At 38.8% G+C, this 9426-nt stretch overlaps 1 non-coding gene across 1 annotated transcript; it reads right to left on the bottom strand.

The window, feature by feature from the left end:
- Nucleotides 1–989: 989 nt before the first annotated feature.
- On the bottom strand, nucleotides 990–1097 carry LOC112713642 (small nucleolar RNA R71). The gene has a single exon (XR_003158613.1). It is a non-coding gene; the product is annotated as a small nucleolar RNA R71 (small nucleolar RNA).
- Nucleotides 1098–9426: the final 8329 nt, after the last annotated feature.

Genomic DNA, 9426 nt, shown 5'->3' with positions numbered 1-9426 from the left:
ATAGCCAAGTCATTAATTTTCAAAATCAAATCTTTTTAAAGTGTTTTTCAAATCATATCTTCTCAATCACATCTTCTTAAAACCAATCATATCTTCTTAGCCACATCTTTTTCAAAATAGTTTTCAATCAAATCTTTTTGATTTCTAATCTCAAAATCTTTTTCAAAAATCACTTTACTTCTTTCTCAATCTTGGTTTTCGAAAATCAATTAAAGTTTTTCAAAATGTTTTTAAAACCTTTTTAATATTTTCGAAAATTTCTTCTCCTCTTCTCACATCCTTCTATTTATGGACTAACACTATTCCTTAATACACAATTCGAACTCCATCTTTCTTGTTCGAATTTTCTACCTCTTCCTTCCATTTTTCTTTTCCTCTGACACCTCAAGGAATCTCTATACTGTGACATAGAGGATTCCATATTTTCTTGTTTTCTTCTCTTTCATATGAGCAGGAGCAAAGACAAAAGCATTCTTGTTGAGGCTGATCTTGAACCTGAAAGGACCTTGAAGCGAAAGCTAAGAGAAGCTAAGGCATAATTCTCTGTAGAGGACCTAACCGAATTCTTCAAAGAAGAAGAACACATGGCAGCCAAAAACAACAACAATGCCAACAATGCAAGGAAGGTGCTGGGTGACTTTACTGCACCTACTCCCAATTTCTATGGGAGAAGCATCTCTATCCCTGCCATTGGAGCAAACAACTTTGAGCTTAAGCCTCAATTAGTTTCTCTAATGCAACAGAATTGCAAGTTCCATGGACTTCCATTGGAAGATCCTCATCAGTTCTTAGCTGAATTCTTGCAAATCTGTGACACTGTCAAGACTAATGGGGTTGACCTTGAGGTCTACAGACTTATGCTATTCCCTTTTGCTGTAAGAGACAGAGCTAGGACATGGTTGGACTCACAACCTAAAGAAAGCCTGAACTCTTGGGAAAAGCTAGTCAATGCCTTCTTGGCAAAGTTCTTTCCACCTCAAAAATTGAGTAAGCTTAGAGTGGAAGTCCAAACCTTCAGACAGAAGGAAGGAGAATCCCTCTATGAAGCTTGGGAAAGATACAAACAATTAATCAGAAAATGTCCCTCTGACATGCTTTCTGAATGGAGCATTATAGGTATTTTCTATGATGGTCTCTCTGAACTATCCAAGATGTCTTTGGATAGCTCTGCTGGAGGATCTCTTCATCTGAAGAAGACGCCTACAGAAGCTCAAGAGCTAATTGAAATGGTTGCAAATAACCAATTCATGTACACTTCTGAAAGGAATCCTGTGAACACTGGGACTAATCAGAAGAAAGGAGTTCTTGAGATTGACACTCTGAATGCCATATTGGCTCAGAACAAAATATTGACTCAACAAGTCAATATGATTTCTCAAAGTCTGTCTGGAATGCAAAATGCACCAAGCAGTACTAAGGAGGCTTCATCTGAAGAAGAAGCTTATGATCCTGAGAACCCTTCAATAGAAGAGGTGAATTACATGGGAGAACCCTATGGAAACACCTACAATCCTTCATGGAGAAATCATCCAAATCTCTCATGGAAGGATCAACAGAGACCTCAACAAGGTTTCAACAATAATAATGGTGGAAGAAACAGGTTTACCAATAGCAAGCCTTTTCCATCATCTTCTCAGCAACAGACAGAGAGTTCTAAGCAGAACACCTCTGACTTAGCAACCATGGTCTCTGATCTAATCAAAACCACTCAAAGTTTCATGACTGAAACAAGGTCCTCCATTAGAAACTTGGAGGCACAAGTGGGACAGCTGAGCAAGAAAATTACTGAACTCCCTCCTAGTACTCTTTCAAGCAATACAGAAGAAAATCCAAAAGGAGAGTGCAAGGCCATCAACATGGCCGAATTTGGAGAGGAAGGAGAGGCAGTGAACGCCACTGAGGAAGACCTCAATGGACGTCCACTGGCCTCCAATGAGTTCCCCAATGAGGAACCATGGGAATCTGAGGCTCAAAATGAGACCATAGAGATTCCATTGGACTTACTTCTGCCATTCATGAGCTCTGATGAGTATTCTTCCTCTGAAGAAGATGAATATGTCACTGAAGAGCAAGTTGCTAAATACCTTGGAGCAATCATGAAGCTAAATGACAAGTTATTTGGAAATGAGACTTGGGAGGTTGAACCCCCTTTGCTCACCAAAGAACTGGATGACTTGTCTAGGCAGAAATTACCTCAAAAGAGACAGGATCCTGGGAAGTTTTCAATACCTTGTACCATAGGCACCATGACCTTCAAGAAGGCCTTGTCTGACTTAGGGTCAAGTGTAAACCTCATGCCTCTCTCTGTAATGGAGAAGCTAGGGATCTTTGAGGTGCAAGCTGCAAAAATCTCACTAGAGATGGCAGACAACTCAAGAAAACAAGCTTATGGACTTGTAGAGGATGTTCTGGTAAAAGTTGAAGACCATTACATCCCTGCTGATTTCATAGTCCTAGAGACTGGGAAGTGCATGGATGAATCCATCATCCTTGGCAGACCCTTCCTAGCCACAGCAAAGGCTGTGATTGATGTTGATAGAGGAGAATTGATCATTCAAGTGAATGAAGAATCCTTTGTGTTTAAGGCTCAAGGATATCCCTCTGTCACCATGGTGAGGAAGCATGAAGAGCTTCTCTCAAAACAGAGTCAAACAGAGCCCCCACATTCAAACTCTAAGTTTGGTGTTGGGAGGCCACAACCAAACTCTAAGTTTGGTGTTGAACCCCCACATTCAAACTCTAAGTTTGGTGTTGGGAGGTTCCAACATTGCTCTGAGCATCTGTGAGGCTCCATGAGAGCCCTCTGTCAAGCTACTGACATTAAAGAAGCGCTTGTTGGGAGGCAACCCAATGTTATATTTCATCTATTTTCCTTTGTTATTTTATGTTTTTTGTAGGTTGATGATCATGAGAAGTCACAAAATCAATTGAAAAAGCAAAAACAGAATGAAAAACAGAAAGAAAAACAGCACACCCTGGAGGAAGAACCTACTGGCGTTTAAACGCCAGTAAGGCCAGCAGATGGGCGTTTAACGCCCAGTCTGGCACCATTCTGGGCGTTTAACGCCAGAAAGGGGCACTAGACTGGCGTTAAACGCTAGAAAAGGGCAAGCACTTGGCGTTAAACGCCAGAAACGGGCACCAGCCCGGCGTTTAACGCCAGAATTGGCCAGAAACGCATTTTTGCATGCCATTTGGTGCAGGGATGACTTTTCCTTGACACCTCAGGATCTGTGGACCCCACAGGATCCCCACCTACCCCACCACTCTCTCTCTTCTTCACCCATTCACCAATCACCTCAACACCTCTTCCCCAAAAACCCTTCACCTATCAAATCCCATCTTTCTCTTCACCACTCATATCCATCCTTCATAAAACCCCACCTTCACTCCTTCATTTTCACACACCCTAAACACTACTTCCCCCCCTTTGGCCGAACCACAAAGCCATTTCCATCTCCTTTATTTCTTCTTCTTCTACTCTCTTCTTTCTTCTTTTGCTCGAGGACGAGCAAACCTTTTAAGTTTGGTGTGGTAAAAGTATTGCTTTTTGTTTTTCCATAACTATTTATGGCATCCAAGGCCGGAGAAACCTCTAGAAAGAGGAAAGGGAAGGAAAAAGCCTCCTCCTCTGAGTCATGGGAGATGGAGAGATTCACCTCAAGGGATGCACTTTCCTCCACAAAACTATTGGGAGCAACTAAACACCTCCCTAGGAGAATTGAGTTCCAGCATGGGACAACTAAGGGTGGAGCATCAAGAACATTCCATCCTCCTCCATGATATTAAAGAAGATCAAAGAATCATGAGAGAGGAGCAACAAAGGCAAGGAAGAGACATTGAGGAGCTCAAGCACTCCATAAGATCTTCAAGAGGAAGAACAAGCCGCCATCACTAAGGTGGACCCGTTCTTTAATTTCCTTGTTCTTTATTTTCCTGTTTTTCGAATTTTAGTGTTTATGTTTATTTATGTGTGTGTCTTGTGATCATTAGTGTCTTAGTGTCTATGCCTTAAAGTTATGAATGTCCTATGAATCCATCACCTTTCTTAAATGAAAAATGTTTTAATTACAAAAGAACAAGAAGTACATGATTTCGAATTCATCCTTAAAACTAGCTTAATTATTTTGATGTGGTGACAATACTTTTTGTTTTCTGAATGTATGCTTGAACAGTGCATATATCTTTTGAATTTGTTGTTCATGAATGTTAAAATTGTTGGCTCTTGAAAGAATGATGAAAAAGGAGACATGTTATTGAGGATCTGAAAAATCATAAAAATGATTCTTGAAGCAAGAAAAAGCAGTGAATACAAAAAAAAAAGAAGGAGAAAAACGAAAAAAAAGAGGGAGAAAAAGAAAACGAAAAAAAAAAGAGAAAAAGAAAGAAATAAAGTTGTGATCCAAGGCAAAAAGAGTGTGCTTAAGAACCCTGGACACCTCTAATTGGGGACTCTAGCAAAGCTGAGTCACAATCTGAAAAGGTTCACCCAGTTATGTGTCTGTGGCATGTATGTATCCGGTGGTAATACTGGAAGACAGAGTGCTTTGGGCCACGGCCAAGACTCATAAAGTAGCTGTGTTCAAGAATCATCATACTTAACTAGGAGAATCAATAACACTATCTGGATTCTGAGTTCCTAAAGAAGCCAATCATTCTGAATTGCAAAGGATAAAGTGAGATGCCAAAACTGTTCGGAGGCAAAAAGCTACTAGTCCCGCTCATCTAATTGGAGCTAAGTTTCATTGATAATTTGGAGTCTATAGTATATTCTCTTCTTTTTATCTTATTTGATTTTCAGTTGCTTGAGGACAAGCAACAATTTAAGTTTGGCGTTGTGATGAGCGGATAATTTATACGCTTTTTGGCATTGTTTTTAGTATGTTTTTAGTATGATCTAGTTAGTTTTTAGTATATTTTTATTAGTTTTAAGTTAAAATTCACTTTTCTGGGCTTTACTATGAGTTTGTGTGTTTTTCTGTGATTTCAGGTATTTTCTGGCTGAAATTGAGGGACCTGAGCAAAAATCTGATTCAGAGACTAAAAAGGACTGCAGATGCTGTTGGATTCTGACCTCCCTGCACTCGAAGTGGATTTTCTGGAGATACCGAAGCCCAATTGGCAAGCTCTCAACGGCGTTGGAAAGTAGACATCCTGGGCTTTCCAGCAATATATGATAGTCCATACTTTGCCCAATATTTGATGGCCCAAACCGGCGTTCAAAGTCACCCTCAGAATTCCCAGCGTTAAACGCCGGAACTGGCACCAAAGTGGGAGTTAAACGCCCAAACTGGCATAAAAGCTGGCGTTTAACTCCAAGAAGAGTCTCTACACGAAAATGCTTCAATGCTCAGCCCAAGCACACACCAAGTGGGCCCGGAAGTGGATTTTTATGTCATTTACTCATCTCTGTAAACCCTAGGCTACTAGTTCTCTTTAAGTAGGACCTTTTACTATTGTATTTTCATCTTTGGACATCTAGTTCTTAGATCATTGGGAGGCTGGCCTCACGGCCATGCCTAGACCTTGTTCTTATGTATTTTCAACGGTGGAGTTTCTACACACCATAGATTAAGGTGTGGAGCTCTGCTGTACCTCAAGTATTAATGCAATTACTATTGTTCTTCTATTCAATTCCGCTTGTTCTTGTTCCAAGATATCACTTGTTCTTCAACTTGATGAATGTGATGATCCGTGACACTCATCATCATTCTCACCTATGAACGTGTGCCTGACAACCACCTCCGTTCTACCTTAGATTGGGTGAATATCTCTTGGATTCCTGATACACGATGCATGGTTGATCGCCTGACAACCAAGCGCTCGCCTGACAACCGAGCCAGCCATTCCGTGAGATCAGAGTCTTCGTGGTATAGGCTAGAACTGATGGCGGCATTCAAGAGAATCCGGAAGGTCTAACCTTGTCTGTGGTATTCTGAGTAGGATTCAATGATTGAATGACTGTGACGTGCTTCAAACTCCTAAAGGCGGGGCGTTAGTGACAGACGCAAAAGAATCACTGGATTCTATTCCGGCCTGATTGAGAACCGACAGATGGATAGCCGTGCCGTGACAGGGTGCATTGAACATTTCCACTGAGAGGATGGGAGGTAGCCACTGACAACGGTGAAACCCTTGCATAAGCTTGCCATGGAAAGGAGTAAGAAGGATTGGATGAAGACAGTAGGAAAGCAGAGAAACGGAAGGGACACATCATCTTCATGCGCTTATCTGAAATTCCCACCAATGAATTACATAAGTATCTCTATCTTTATCTTTTTGTTTTATTCGTATATCACCCATATCCATTTGAGTTTGCCTGACTAAGATTTACAAGGTGACCATAGCTTGCTTCATACCAACAATCTCTGTGGGATCGACCCTTACTCGCGTAAGGTTTATTACTTGGACGACCCAGTACACTTGCTGGTTAGTTGTGCGAAGTTGTAGTGATCACAATTTCGTCCACCAGACATTTTCTTAGCATCCTTCTATACCTTTCCCAGGCATCATAAAGAGATTCACAATCTCCTTGTTTGAAGCCATGGATGTCCAGTCTCAACTGGGTCATCTTTCTTGGGGGAAAGTATACGTTTAAAAACTTTTCTACTAATTATTTCCAAGTTTTTAAACTAGCTTTAGGTTGGTTATCTAACCAAAAGAGCAATAATCTGTAGACCTCTTGGTCTACTCCCTCATGGTGTACAATGTCAGCAATTTTTAAGAAATCTACTAAGAATTCTGTAGGTTCTTCCTGTGGAAGTCTAGAAAACTGGCAGTTTTGCTGCACTATGGTAATGAGTTGAGGGTTTAATTCAAAGCTACTTGCTCTGATGTGAGGTATGCTAATACTTCTTTCATAGAATTCAGCTGTGGGATTTGTATAAGATCTCAGAGTTCTCTTAAACTCTTCATTCCCGCTTGGGTTCATGATTAAGAGAGGTAGAAGATAAAGAAGGAAGAAGATAGAAGGAGTAGAAGAAGAGATAGAAGTAAAGAAGATAAGCAATAATTAAAATATTTTTATTTTTATTTTATTATTTAAACTAAAATTAAAATTAATTAATTGAAAAGAATTTAATTCGAAAAAGAAGAGAGAGGATTAGAAGAAAAGAATTCAAAAATTAGAGAAGAGGAGAGTTAGTTAGGAAGTTTTGAAAGAGAAGAGAGAGAAGATAAACAATTAATTAAAAAGAGATTTGAATTTAAGATTTGAAATTTGAAAAATAAAAATTTAAATTTTAAAATCTGAAATTGGAAATTAAATTTTGAAATTTGAAGTTTGAAATTTGAATTTTAGAATGAGATAATATAGGAATTTTGAAAAAGATATGATTTTTGCAAAAGATATGATTTTTTTAAATTTGAAAAAGATTTGATTTTTGAGAACTTGATAACTAAGATATGATAAGATAAAATTTTGAAATTAAAATCTGAATTTTTATTTATGATTTTCGAAAATTAGTTAAAAGTTTGTTAGAAAAGATATTTTGTTGATTTCTTTTAATTTAATGAAGAGAGAAAAACAGGTAAAAGACACAAAACTTAAAAATTTTAGATCTAGTGTACCCAATTTTCGAAAATTTGGAGGGAAACACAAAGAGACACCAAACTTAAAAATTTTAAGATCAAAACATATACAAGGCTCAAGAGCACTTTGAATGTTAACAAGAATACAAAGAAGAAAACTCAAAGAACAGAAGAACATAAAAGGAACACCAAACATAAAATTGAAACAAGATTTAAACAAAGAAAATTATTTTTGAAAAGCTTTTAGAAAGAAGGACTCAAAGGGACACAATTTACCAAGAACATAAGCCATCACTCTAAACATTTGAACTACAAAACAAAACTATTTTTGAGAAACCTTTTTGAAATTTTCAAAAAATAGAGAAAAAGAAAATAAAGATAAAAGACTCAAAGACTCAAGCCAAGAACAAAAATTGAAGCAAGCTATGGTTGTCTTGCAGGTCTTAGTCCGGTGGAGTCAGAAGGTTGCTGGATTATATTATGAAAAGCTTGAATGATTATATGCCATATATGGAATTTGTAGTAGAGTTGAAAGCAATAATGGGAATAGAGTTGAGAGTCGGAGTTGCTTAGCATTTTTGAATTGATTCTGGTATCACTATCTTCTTCGCTTGTGAATGATATCCTTTTATGGCAGGCTGCATGTGATCAAAGCCGTTGCCCATGGTCATTGATCTCTTCTGCTACAGAATGAACCCCAGGGCCCTTGGTCATTCAATCCAACGGAGGGTGAATCTCTAGCAAGTCATTCTCCTAGCGATCCTACTCAAAATGCCACAGACAAGGTCGAATCTTCCAAATCAGAGAATGCTGCTTCTTTGGAATCTAGCCTATACCACGGAGACCTTAATCTCTCCGAAATTTGGCTGAACTAGTGTCTCGAGAAGTCCCCAATGAAGTCGTAGATTAACTGTCTGAGAGATGTATAACATAGCTGTTGGCTCGTGCTTTCCTTCCAAGTATTCACAAGAACCTAAGTAGATGCGGGTGTTTGTTTGGAACATTCGTCTTAATGTGCTGAATAGAGCTAATTTTTTAGATCATCCTATTTAATATGATGAAGATCAGATATACATCTTAGAAGTAAATCAGACACTGATTGAAGAAGAAATATTGATACTTTTATTAATTCATAGGGCTCAGCAGGGCTCCTCCCCTCAACCTAGGGTGTTTAGAAACTCATACTGAGGTGAAAAACAATGGCAAACATGTATGATGGTAAAAAGTGATGTAAGTTGTTCAAATGACATGAATAAAAATCCCTTAAATACTAAGCTAATGACTAGTAAGGGTACTACAGTCTTTTTAGTGCTGAAATCCACTTCTGGGACCCACTTGGTAAGTGTTTCAGCTAAGCTTTAATGAGAGCCATGTGCTATGAGGTCTTTCGGATGTGGAACACCAGCTAGGGAGTCATCTCTAGGCGTTTGGACATTGTGCTCTGCTTCCTTGGGCGTTGGACGCCAGAAAAGGGCAGAAAGCTGGCGTTGGATGCCAGTTTTGGGCATTCTACTCTGAAACAACGTATCAACTGTTACACATTGCTGGAAAGCTCTGGAAGTCATATTTTTATAGCCATTGAGAACGCTCTATTTGGACTTCTGTAACTCTAGAAAATCTCTTCCGAGTGCAGGGAGGGCAGATCTGAACAGCATATGCAGTGCTTTCTCTGTCTCTGGATTAGACTTCTGCTTCAGCTCCTCAAATTCAGTAAAAAATACCTAAAATGGTACAAAAAACACACAAAATCAAAATAGAATCCAAAAATGTGAATTTAACACTAAAACCTGTAAAAACTTAATAAAAATTAGATGAAACCTACTAAAAACTACATGAAAACTATGCCAAAAAGCATATAAAATATCCGCTCATCAGAGGGTAAATCCCTGGGATGTC

This window comes from Arachis hypogaea, chromosome 9 (assembly GCF_003086295.3).
Source record: "Arachis hypogaea cultivar Tifrunner chromosome 9, arahy.Tifrunner.gnm2.J5K5, whole genome shotgun sequence".
NCBI lineage: Eukaryota > Viridiplantae > Streptophyta > Magnoliopsida > Fabales > Fabaceae > Arachis > Arachis hypogaea.
Note: the sequence above shows the minus strand (reverse complement) of the source record. Positions and strands in the feature narration are given on the sequence as shown.